General features: G+C 48.4%; 1 pseudogene; it reads right to left on the bottom strand.

The window, feature by feature from the left end:
* Positions 1–1151: 1151 nt before the first annotated feature.
* Positions 1152–2002, bottom strand: LOC121835612 (annotated as a pseudogene).
* Between the last annotated feature and the right edge of the window lie 8133 nt (positions 2003–10135).

A 10135-nucleotide genomic window follows, 5' to 3' on the forward strand; every position in this document is an offset into this window, starting at 1 on the left:
CCTTGAGGAAACTGGCGTAGAAATTTAACAATTCAAAGAAAGCTTGCAGCTGCTTCCTGCTTGTCGGCGGTGGCGCTTGCTGAATGGCGTCAGTCTTGCTCTGGCTCGGGTGGATACCTGTGGAATCGATTCTATGTCCCAGGAATTCAATGCTTGCTTGACTGAGTTCACACTTTTCTTTGTTTACTCTTAGCTGTGCGCTTTGCAGACGCGCCAGCACGGCTGCAAGCCTTTCCGAGTGTTCGTCTGCGTTGCTTCCCGATATCATGATATCATCGAGATAAGCCTTCACCCTGGAATGCCCGCCAATAACGTGTCCTTGACTCGCTGAAACACCCACGACGCCACCGAGATTCCAAATGGCAGCCGCCGGACCTTGCTTAGCCCTTTAATCCTGTTGACGGTCAGCATTTCTGCTGATTCATCGTCTAGGCTGAGCTGTTGATACGCCTGAGTTAAGTCGAGCTTGGTAAGCATTTTACTCGACCCCAATGTCGCTAGCATTTCCGCGGTCGTGGGCAAAGGATATCCGCTACTTTTAATAGCCTTGTTTACGGTACTACGGTAATCCCCACATAAACGCAAGGTACCGTTTTTTTTCCTCACCACTACCAGCGGTGTCACCCAGTTTGAGTACTCAACCGGCTCCCAGACGCCTTGTTGCACAAGACGATCCACTTCCTTGGCCACGTCGTCCTTCAGGGCCAGCGTGACAGGACGACTCTTGGGAAAAACCGGGCGGGCGTCCTCTCGAAGTTCTATGTGAACTGGCGGTCCGTTGAGTCCAGGCAGGTCACTGCCGAAAACCTCAGCAAAACGCGATGTCACGTCCTCCACATTGATCTGCTTAATTCCACTAAAACGGATGCCCAGCGACTCAAACCAGCTACGTCCGAGTAAACTGTTACCATGCTTCTTTACTACTAACAAAAGTAGCTCTGCTCTACAGCCTTTGAATTTCACTTCCACGTTTGCCCGACCCACCACGGACAATGATTCATTCGACCAGGTTACAAGCTTTGTGCCGGCTTCTTGCAGCGGTATCTGGCCTTGATTCTTCTCGATCAACCGAAACGTCTCTTCACTCACAATCGAGCAAGTTGTTCCTGTATCGACTTCCATCGGAGCTTTCTGCTCTTGAATGTGCACTTCTACCTGAACTTTTCAGCCTGTTCACGCACTTCGCATACAGAAAACAAGGCGCTCATTTCATAGACGCCCTTGATTTTCCCCTCCCGCTTGCGGAGGTCAGTTGGCTTCCGCGGCGTCTGATTCTCGTCTTTTGAACGACATGCTTTTGCCACGTGTCCAATCTTTTTGCACTTGAAACAAGCAGCCTTTCTAAAACGGCATACATTCGGAGCGTGCTTACCGTTGTAGCGGAAGCAGCTGACGTCGTCCGCCTTGGTGTCCAGTTTCATGCGTGTCGCTTGAACCAGACCCTCGTTTTCTTTGGTTCCGTCTTGAGCTTGCTTGCGTATATCGCGCTGCTGCTTCTCCGTTGCTTCCGCCGTCAGCGTCATGTCATACGCCACCTCGAACGTAAGGTCACGTTCTGCGGCCGCTGTTGAACCGCTTCGTTCTTGGTGCCGCATACGAACCGGTCCCTCATCATGACGTCCAGTGGAAGCTGTTTATCACCGAAGCCGCAGTATTCAGCCAGCTTGCGGAGTGCCGTAACATACTCCGATGCCGCCTCACCGTGAGCTTGGTTTGTTCGGTAGAATAAGAATCTTGCGTACAGCTCCGAAGGCCTTGGATGCATGTGCTTCCGCACTGCCCCCTTGATGTCGTCGTAGCTCGCCGCCGTCGGTCTTGCTGGCTTGACCAAGGTCACGATCAGCCCGTAAGTGTCCTCGCCGCAACAACTCAGCAGAACCGCTTGTTTTTGCTCGTCGGTGGTCATCTTGTTTGCACCGCAGAACATCTCTAGCCGTTCGACGTATTCATCCCAGGACGCATTCGTGCCGAGACGATATTCCCCGATCCTGCCGACTGTCATCTTGCCTTACTCGACCGGGACTCGCCCGTCCGTCGATCTGCCTCGTCGCCAATGTAATAGATCCTTCAGACAGCGCAGTTGGAACAGAACAACGGTTTATTTCCGTATGAGCGTTTATATACACTGCGCATGTTATGATAAGCGAACGCGGCTTGCGTTGGTGATAGGCGCTGATAGCGATAACAACAAATATACAATATCACTACATGACAGTATGCAACCCTATGGAATGCCAGCCTTGAAAGACATTTTTGTACGGTGAGCGCCATATATTAGAACAAGCTGCCTACAATTCGACAGAAAGTTCTCGAGCAGTGCGTAGAAAAAGCCACTACAGCCGAGGCTGAATAACTTACTTAAAAGAACGTTAGGTGATACATAGTCAAAAGCTCTCGAGACATCAAGAAGAAGCCTGTTCGTGAAACGATTACCTTCGAATCTACTGTGAAGTAAATCGGAAAAATCTTCAAGCACGGGCTACGTGCCTTTTCTGAAGTAGAAATCTGTACTGTGGTGGGGACAAAATATTAAATTTATCTAAAAACGCTGTCACCACCAAGAAATTGTGTTTTTCCAAGAGTTTCGCAAATGAAGGTGATACAGAGATCGGACGCTAACTTTCGACCTCATTATGACCTCCATCTTTGTATGAAGGCTTCACGATTGGTGTTTTAGGTCTTCTGGAAAAATACCTGAATTCATGAAATTGTTCAGCATCTTGAGAATTTTATTCTTGAACTAGTCGTCCTTTCTGCATAAATCAGCTATTCGTGTTTTATCAATTGCAGATAAAAGGTTTGGCTTGAAACTGGGTAGCTTAGCGTGTCTTCCTTGTTCTGTTATTTCCGGAAGGAAGGTAGATGCAACATTCCGAAGTGCACATAAAACTCATTCGCCGTGGACTGTGCGTTATAAGAAAATTACTTTGAAATAATTTCATCGGCAGAATATTGTGAACTGTGGCCGACGCGTAGTTCGTTGAGCAAAGAACGAGTTAGGCGGGAATTAGCTTCTGTTTAATGTAGCCACGTTGAGCTGAGCGAATGAGTGCGGATACCCTATTGCGCTCACTTTTGAAATTAATCCGCAGATCAGTATTGTCGGGAGACCGACGGTAGTGCGCCCAAAAGAGCTCTCTGCCTTTAGTGGCGGCGATTATATCATTATTCAGTCACATGCTATGTTCAATCTGACCCCTTTTAACAGTAATGACTTTTTTACTGCCTTGTGTAAAATTTTGCCCAGGGTGAATGAAGAATGGGTAAAGCTCGTTTTGACACTGGAATTGTAATAAACTATCTCAGTTATAAGAAGAAAATAATTGGTCGAATAAGTTTCGATCGATCACTTCTATCTGTCCTTTTTCAGGACAGGTGTGTTCAATACGGGTATCTGAACTGCGGTGAGGTAGTTGTCTGCTAGTGTCTGCAGAACCACAGTAGAGTTAACTGAAAGTCCATGACCAGTATATCTATGTGATCTAGACAAGCAGAAAAAAAGTGTACGTTTAAAATTTTCTCCCTGGCAGGGGCTTGGGTGGTGTTGTCAAAACCGAATTCTGAAAGTACGTTTAGACAGTCCCATGCAGTTCGCAGAAAGTCAGCTAGGCACGTCCTGAGTTCATCTAGGAAATTTGAAACGCTTTCGAATGAGGGGTGGTAACATGCAAAGACGTAACAGAGAATATTGAGTGACCTTTTTTTAATCGCAATACCTTCTGCGTGGACAAAAGTAACATCCAGATGCAGGGCCGTAACCAGGGGGGGGGGGGGGTTAGGGGGTTCTGACCCCCCCCCCCCCCCGAAATTTTTTTCTGGGTACGGCCCTGGTATGTGCACTTGCAGCCAGCCGATTTTATTCTCCACCTCTGCGCACGCGCAGTGGCATCGGTCGGCTACCGGGTACCAAACCGGGACCGGTTCTTCGGTTTGCTATAACTCTCCATTATATTCCACCGATGCACATGATTCATAGGCGAAAATAAGACAAAATGGCCGCCGTTGTCCCCAAACCCCCCCCCCCCCCCCCCCCCCCGAAATTTTTTTCTGGGTACGGCCCTGTCCATATGCTGTGTAGCCCATGATTCTTTTACGAATATTCCAAAACCACCGCCTGCCTCGCCAGAATAAGTGCGAGAAAATTCTCGAAAGCGAGGTAGTAAGACCGGATCAACATCAACAGCTGATACATTTATCTCCTTGAGACCCAAATGTCACCAATATCTTTCAAAGAATCAAATATAAGTCAAAATTGGCCCTAGTGCTTCCTAGCACTGCGAATATTGATGCGGAAAGTAATCAACCCACTAATTTTAAAGGGGTACGTAAACGAAACGACGTGGCCGAGAGCTCACTACCTCTCGCTTCAAAATGGGCAGCGCGAAGCCCAATGCGAATTACGCTCGTGACGTCAATGGCTTCTCCACGGCCAAAGGTACTGTTGTTGCGAGCGCTGCACCTGGTGGTGTAAACGCCGTGACAATCTCGTCTAGTAGTAATATCTCAGGACGGTACGTCCTATGTCCTGTACATAGCTTGCCCGTAACGTCGTTCGCGGTCACGCCGGTATTTCATGCGCCACGAGCGTTCGGTACTCCCTCTTAGTTTTACACCGCAGCTCGAGGGAACCAGTAAATGGAAAGAACCGTCATTAATTAGCAATGGCGACACTTTCAAACTCTCTACGCCAGGCATTCACTGGGTGCCATATTTGAGCGCGTTGCTGACAGCGCATCGCCGAGTGAATTAAGGGGGAGAGTGGTATGGTTGGCCTGGCAGAGGTCCTTGCATCTTCAGATCAAGCTCCTACCTAACGTCTGCAAAGAACGGCGATCTCTATGGTGTGAAATACGCGTTGAGGAAACACTGTTGAGGCTAACACAGCGTAGTAGACTCGTTAGCGTTCTCCGCCAGGTCAATTTCAAGACTAAATAAAGGTGTAGAGAGCGTGATGGGGTTGGGGGGGGGGGGGGGGGGGGGGGGTGAGGCCGGGACGTTGGAAACACGTCCTGCCGTTTTCATTCGGCCAGTGACTATAGCCGTCATTAAGATGGCAATTTGGGCCAGTTGGTTTATGATCAAAGATAAGCACCAGTGATTACGTCTCTTCTCGTTCTTGTTTTTTCGGCGCCTATCTTCGAACTATGGACTTCCTTCGTCTCCTCCCGTTCTCAGTCACGTGGGTTCCGTATCCAGTATGCGGGACGAAGAAATAATAAAAAAATTTTCAACTTGGAATATGCGAGAAACTCAAGGTGAGGCAAAACAAGAATCTCTGACATTCATGAATTTTTCGTGTACACATTCTAGCGTCGTAAATAAATCAAAAGAATATTTCAACGTATATTAGAAGTGACGACATTTAGGGTGGCTGCGCCCTTCTGGGAAACGTGCATAGGGAGTATTCGCTGCGGCCATAGCTGCATGCGCGACTGCTGAGCGCATGCTGAAGGTGAGCTTACACAGTTGTTTCGCAACGTGCACTCCACACCATTACTATTGCCAATTCTGAGCAGCCTAAGAATGTGACCTCGCTCTGAGCATGCGCTTTAAGCGGCTTCCTCAAATATGGCGTCCAGTGTATACCCCATGTAGTTAGTATTTACTGGCGGCCATAGCTGTGTGTGCGCATGCTGAACGCGTGCTGTTTTTGAGCTTCCATGGTTCTTTTGCAGCGGGAGTTCCAGACCATCAAGATTGTCAGTCGTATCAGTCTATTAATGTAAGCTCGTCCTGAGCATGCGCTTTAAACAGCACCCTCAAATATGGCGTCCAGTCAGTGCCCCCTAGAGACAATTGTAACCATGGCGCCCACCTGGTGCCTCATGCGTCAAGCCCGTCCAGCGTGCGCGTGGACGTAGCGTTGCCAAGCTTGCAATTTCTCGTACTTGCCCACATCAGCAGAGGTATGGCGGCAGTCAGGTGTCCTGCTTGAAATCGTGCATAAACGTAAACGGGCTGTTCCTCTTGGTCAGGTCCAAATCAGGCTGCCTTCCCGTTATATCTATCCATTGCAGCGTTCCTGGTTCATTTTTATTTCTTGCGTAAGTTAATGACCTTCCTCTACCTCTAACGTTCTCGATCAAGCCCTTCACGACCGATTGTGTCGTCTATTGTAAAACACAGTTAACAAAAGGGTGTGTATTTGGATAATATTGGAGTAAAATTCAACCCAATTAGAAGAATATGTAAAACTTTACGCACTCTATTAGAAATAAAATCCTAACCAAGATCACGCGATGTCAAAATAATGCGATTTTTGTTCACGAATTTTGATGCGAACGACTACGCAACCACCTCACCGTCATTGGTGCGTGGATGCCGGTATGCTTCCTGAATGCGCTGAACGTCATGCTCCAAATTCTGTCACCGGTGGAACATCTACGCCTGTTGAACGTGAGGTTTCAGATTCTTCAATTTGCAGAAAAAGTAGAACTTTGAAAAGGTGCTGAATAACGAGTTTAGCCTGATGTGCAGACTCTAGATTTTTCAACGATATCGCGCGAACGCAAACCCGCCGGTATGTCAGTGCCTTATCGTGGCTTGAAACAGCAAGTCAGTGAGGCCATGCGTGTGCCTTCGGCGACAAGCGCGTAGTCTCGCTGACATTCTGTTTTACGCCGCGATAAGGCGCAGATCTACCGGTCAATTGGCGTTCGCGCGTTATTGTTAAACAATATGGAGTCTGTACGCACGTCAATGTATTGCACGCACAGCCTTACATAGGTCGTCTTTGCACATACCTGACAGAAACAATGACTGCGAGAGATTTCACCGCTATCGCTTGTGATGGCCAAGCCGCTTTCGTGGCCCCTGCCGGGGGGTAGGAAGCGGGGAAGGGGAGGGCGGGGGCCAGTGCATTACGCACCGCAGCTCAAAGCACATAGAGCGAGAGGCCACGCTGCTGAATCCAGGAGGGCTGGTTCCTATCCCCAACTCTGCCCGTTTCGTTCTAGATGAGCATCGTACCGGCGTGGGGTCGCGTATCGCTACTGCGTGGTAACGTTAAAGACCCCAGGCTAGCAGTCGTACTGCACTGGCTAAATTTTTCATCTAGAGCGTAAACCAGTGCCGCCGCAAATCAAAAGTAGGCCGAGCTTACGCTGACTAAACACAAACGTAAAATTGTATGGTTGTTTGTTTGGCTTGTTTCAGCGACCAATCTCTCTCTACACTCTTAGAAAAAAGGGTATGGATAGTCCTCCCTTAGGGGAGGAACGGTCTTGTAACCTATGTTCCTTTAGAAAGAGAGGAACTTTCGTCCCTGAAGCAGGGGAGCAAAGTTCCTCTGTCGGCTGCATCTCATTATGGCGGCCCTGAATCGAGCAAATCGAGCTCAATAAGGCTTACGAGGACGCTACGTCTCGTGTACGGGACGAGAGGAGCAGCAAATAAAAGCGTAACACGAGCTTTCCGCCGACTGTGTTTTATTTCCGAAGCCAGATTCCCCCCACAGGTACCGAAACTTGAGTTTCTAAAGCGGTTACTGGGTCTTCTCGTCGACAGCACTGCGATGTCAAACGGAGACACCCAATACACAGTTACTTCGCGTCTTACCTTTGGTGTTCCTCGAGTCACAATTCTTTCGCCAACCGCACATCACGGAGAAATTGCAAACCAATCCGCGAAACCAAAGCCGCTCTCAAAAGAACAAACTCGAAGCCGCTGTTTATCGCGTAGCGTGAAAGAAGGTTAAATCGCTTGCCACCAGATGGCAGGGTCAAGCAGAGTAATTGCAAGTTGCTAGGCTAGGTGGCGCTAGGTACCGCCCAATTCATGTCCCACAAAAATAATTTTATTTTCTCACGCCACTATTGCGCATGGGGATCCTCTACTACCACACATTACGCAGAGTACAAGCATCAGGTGAACATACATTGAGCACATACATATACATGGCACATACAAACATCAATAAAGCCGCACACCACACTAGCCCGAACACCACACCCGGCACGTCCGTCTTTTATACTGGCCGTTTTGAACGTACCGAATTTTTCGGTGACTGAATAAGCAATAAAATTATTACCAGCATGTTGATTTTTTTTCAGCAATGTCATACCTCTGAGAGTATTTGGAATGGCTCAGGGGATGAATCTCTTATTAACAAGCAAACGCTGGATCACGCCGTAATTACTTGAGAGCAATAAACCAAGCCGCTCCAATGCGGTTCGAAGCCATGAGTTTGTTTCCTCGCACGGCACGTCGTAGCCTGTATTTCTATTGTAGTGTTTGTTTTTCTATTCGTGCTGTTCGCGCAAAGCTGCAATTGCCGTCTTGAATTAATCTCTGTAGAGCGGATGTTCACTCAGTTGGAAGTGATGCTTCACGGGCCGAGAAATCGCTTTTCGATCAACTTGAATGCGGTCAAAGCCGCGACTTGCGGCAGGTGTTAACGGAGCTACGCCGTGGCGAGCTCGAAAACTTCTAGCGCTCATCCCAGCGCGCCACTTGGAGGGCAGTCTCTCCAGGAACCGTAGTATATTTAAACAGCAAAATAAAGGGTAGCTTTTTTTTTTTTCTCTCCATTTTACCTACTATTGTTTTTCAATGCTAAAATTCCACAGTATATATATACGTACTTTCCGTCACGATTTCGTACTGTTGTCCTTTCCCCAGAGAGGAATCGCTCTCGGGGACGTCAAAACCGACAGTCACATTGGCAATTGTAAGATAGGAGCTTAATGTTCAGACCAGCGTACCAACATGACTATCCGCACGTCGATCGATTGCACCTAATCCCTCAAGTGGTACTAAACTTTTTAATGCAAAGCGGAATGTCAACCTGCGACACCCCGTCCCCTCCGATCACGGCCCGACCAGCGGCATCAATGCCCGACGGTTTACGATCTCATCTTGTTGTTACACCACTGATACGCGAACAGACGGTCACATCGGCGATAATATTCCACTCTTCTGTTCACAACCCACAACACTGCCATCACGATATTGCTGCTATGCTGCTGACACGCACAAATACAGAACCACGTTGAACGCCGGTTGCACTCGGCATCGGAAAACAGAACCGAACTGAGCACGGAAGGCACCCAGACAGCCGGCAGCAAAACCTGCCTGTCTTGGACGCAGTTCCTGCGATTTCCATAACCTCGAAAACGTCGACACAGTTCCGCGTGGTTTCGCTACTGTAGTCTGTAGTTCCGTGCCGCGTGAGTCTCGCAATTCGGAGACGGACATCCTACCCAGTGTACGTGGCGCTGCTGGCACTGCTCCGGAAGTTCGCTGTTTCTGGCGGCTTCGTTTGCTCGTTTGATACGATTGGTAATAAAAACGTCAATGCAACCGAAATGTTCTGCACGTTTAGACTAGAAGACGGAATTACAGGCGGCCTTCGCTGCCGCTGAAGCTCAATCAAGTCAACAGCTATTTATTAAACAACGTGCGCGACGTGCTCGAAAAACGAAACCGAAAGAAGATGAGTCGGGAGGGCGAAAGCTTGCTCCCGTCTGCCTGGAGTAGGAGAAAAACGTTTCGTTCCTCCCCTTTTCTGGTGCCCGCTTGGGAGTGCGCCAGTAGAAGGGAGGAAGGCGCGCCGTTGCTACTTTTTTCCTCCATTATTTCTTAGAGTGTATATATCAGATGCTCCATGCAGGAGTGCCAACCAAGGTAATATATCGCTCCTCAGAGCAGCAATTTAGCTACGACGGATCTCCCAACTTCTCAATAATTAGACCACATCTCGCGAGACTGCCCAGCTGCCAGGGCCGTCTCAGGGCCCGAGACCTCCGGTATCCAAGAAGCCAGGCGCAGTCCTTCCCCGTGTCAGGATCCGAAGCCAGCCAGTCCATTTTGTGATTGGGTAGTACCGGAAGCGTGGATATCCTCCGGGATTACGAGGTACGACAGAAATCACCGCACGTTCTGCTTGTACCAGGGATCTCTTTTCGTAGCCGGATCTGACAGCTGCGCGTGAAAAAGAGTTAGCAAACACGAGTTCGATTATTTTTTTTTTTAATTTCGCGTGCCTCTTTTATTTGTGCCTTATGTTCTAATGTGGGGTGATCTTTTTTATTTGAGTTCTTTATTAATTGTGTTTTTTTATTGCAGTTTCGTGTACTTTAAAAAGGAATAAGAGTCCTCGGTTTAGTGGTTTACGAAAGTAAAAATTCATTCTTTC

This window comes from Ixodes scapularis, unplaced genomic scaffold, assembly GCF_016920785.2.
Source record: "Ixodes scapularis isolate PalLabHiFi unplaced genomic scaffold, ASM1692078v2 PGA_scaffold15__6_contigs__length_5221840, whole genome shotgun sequence".
NCBI lineage: Eukaryota > Metazoa > Arthropoda > Arachnida > Ixodida > Ixodidae > Ixodes > Ixodes scapularis.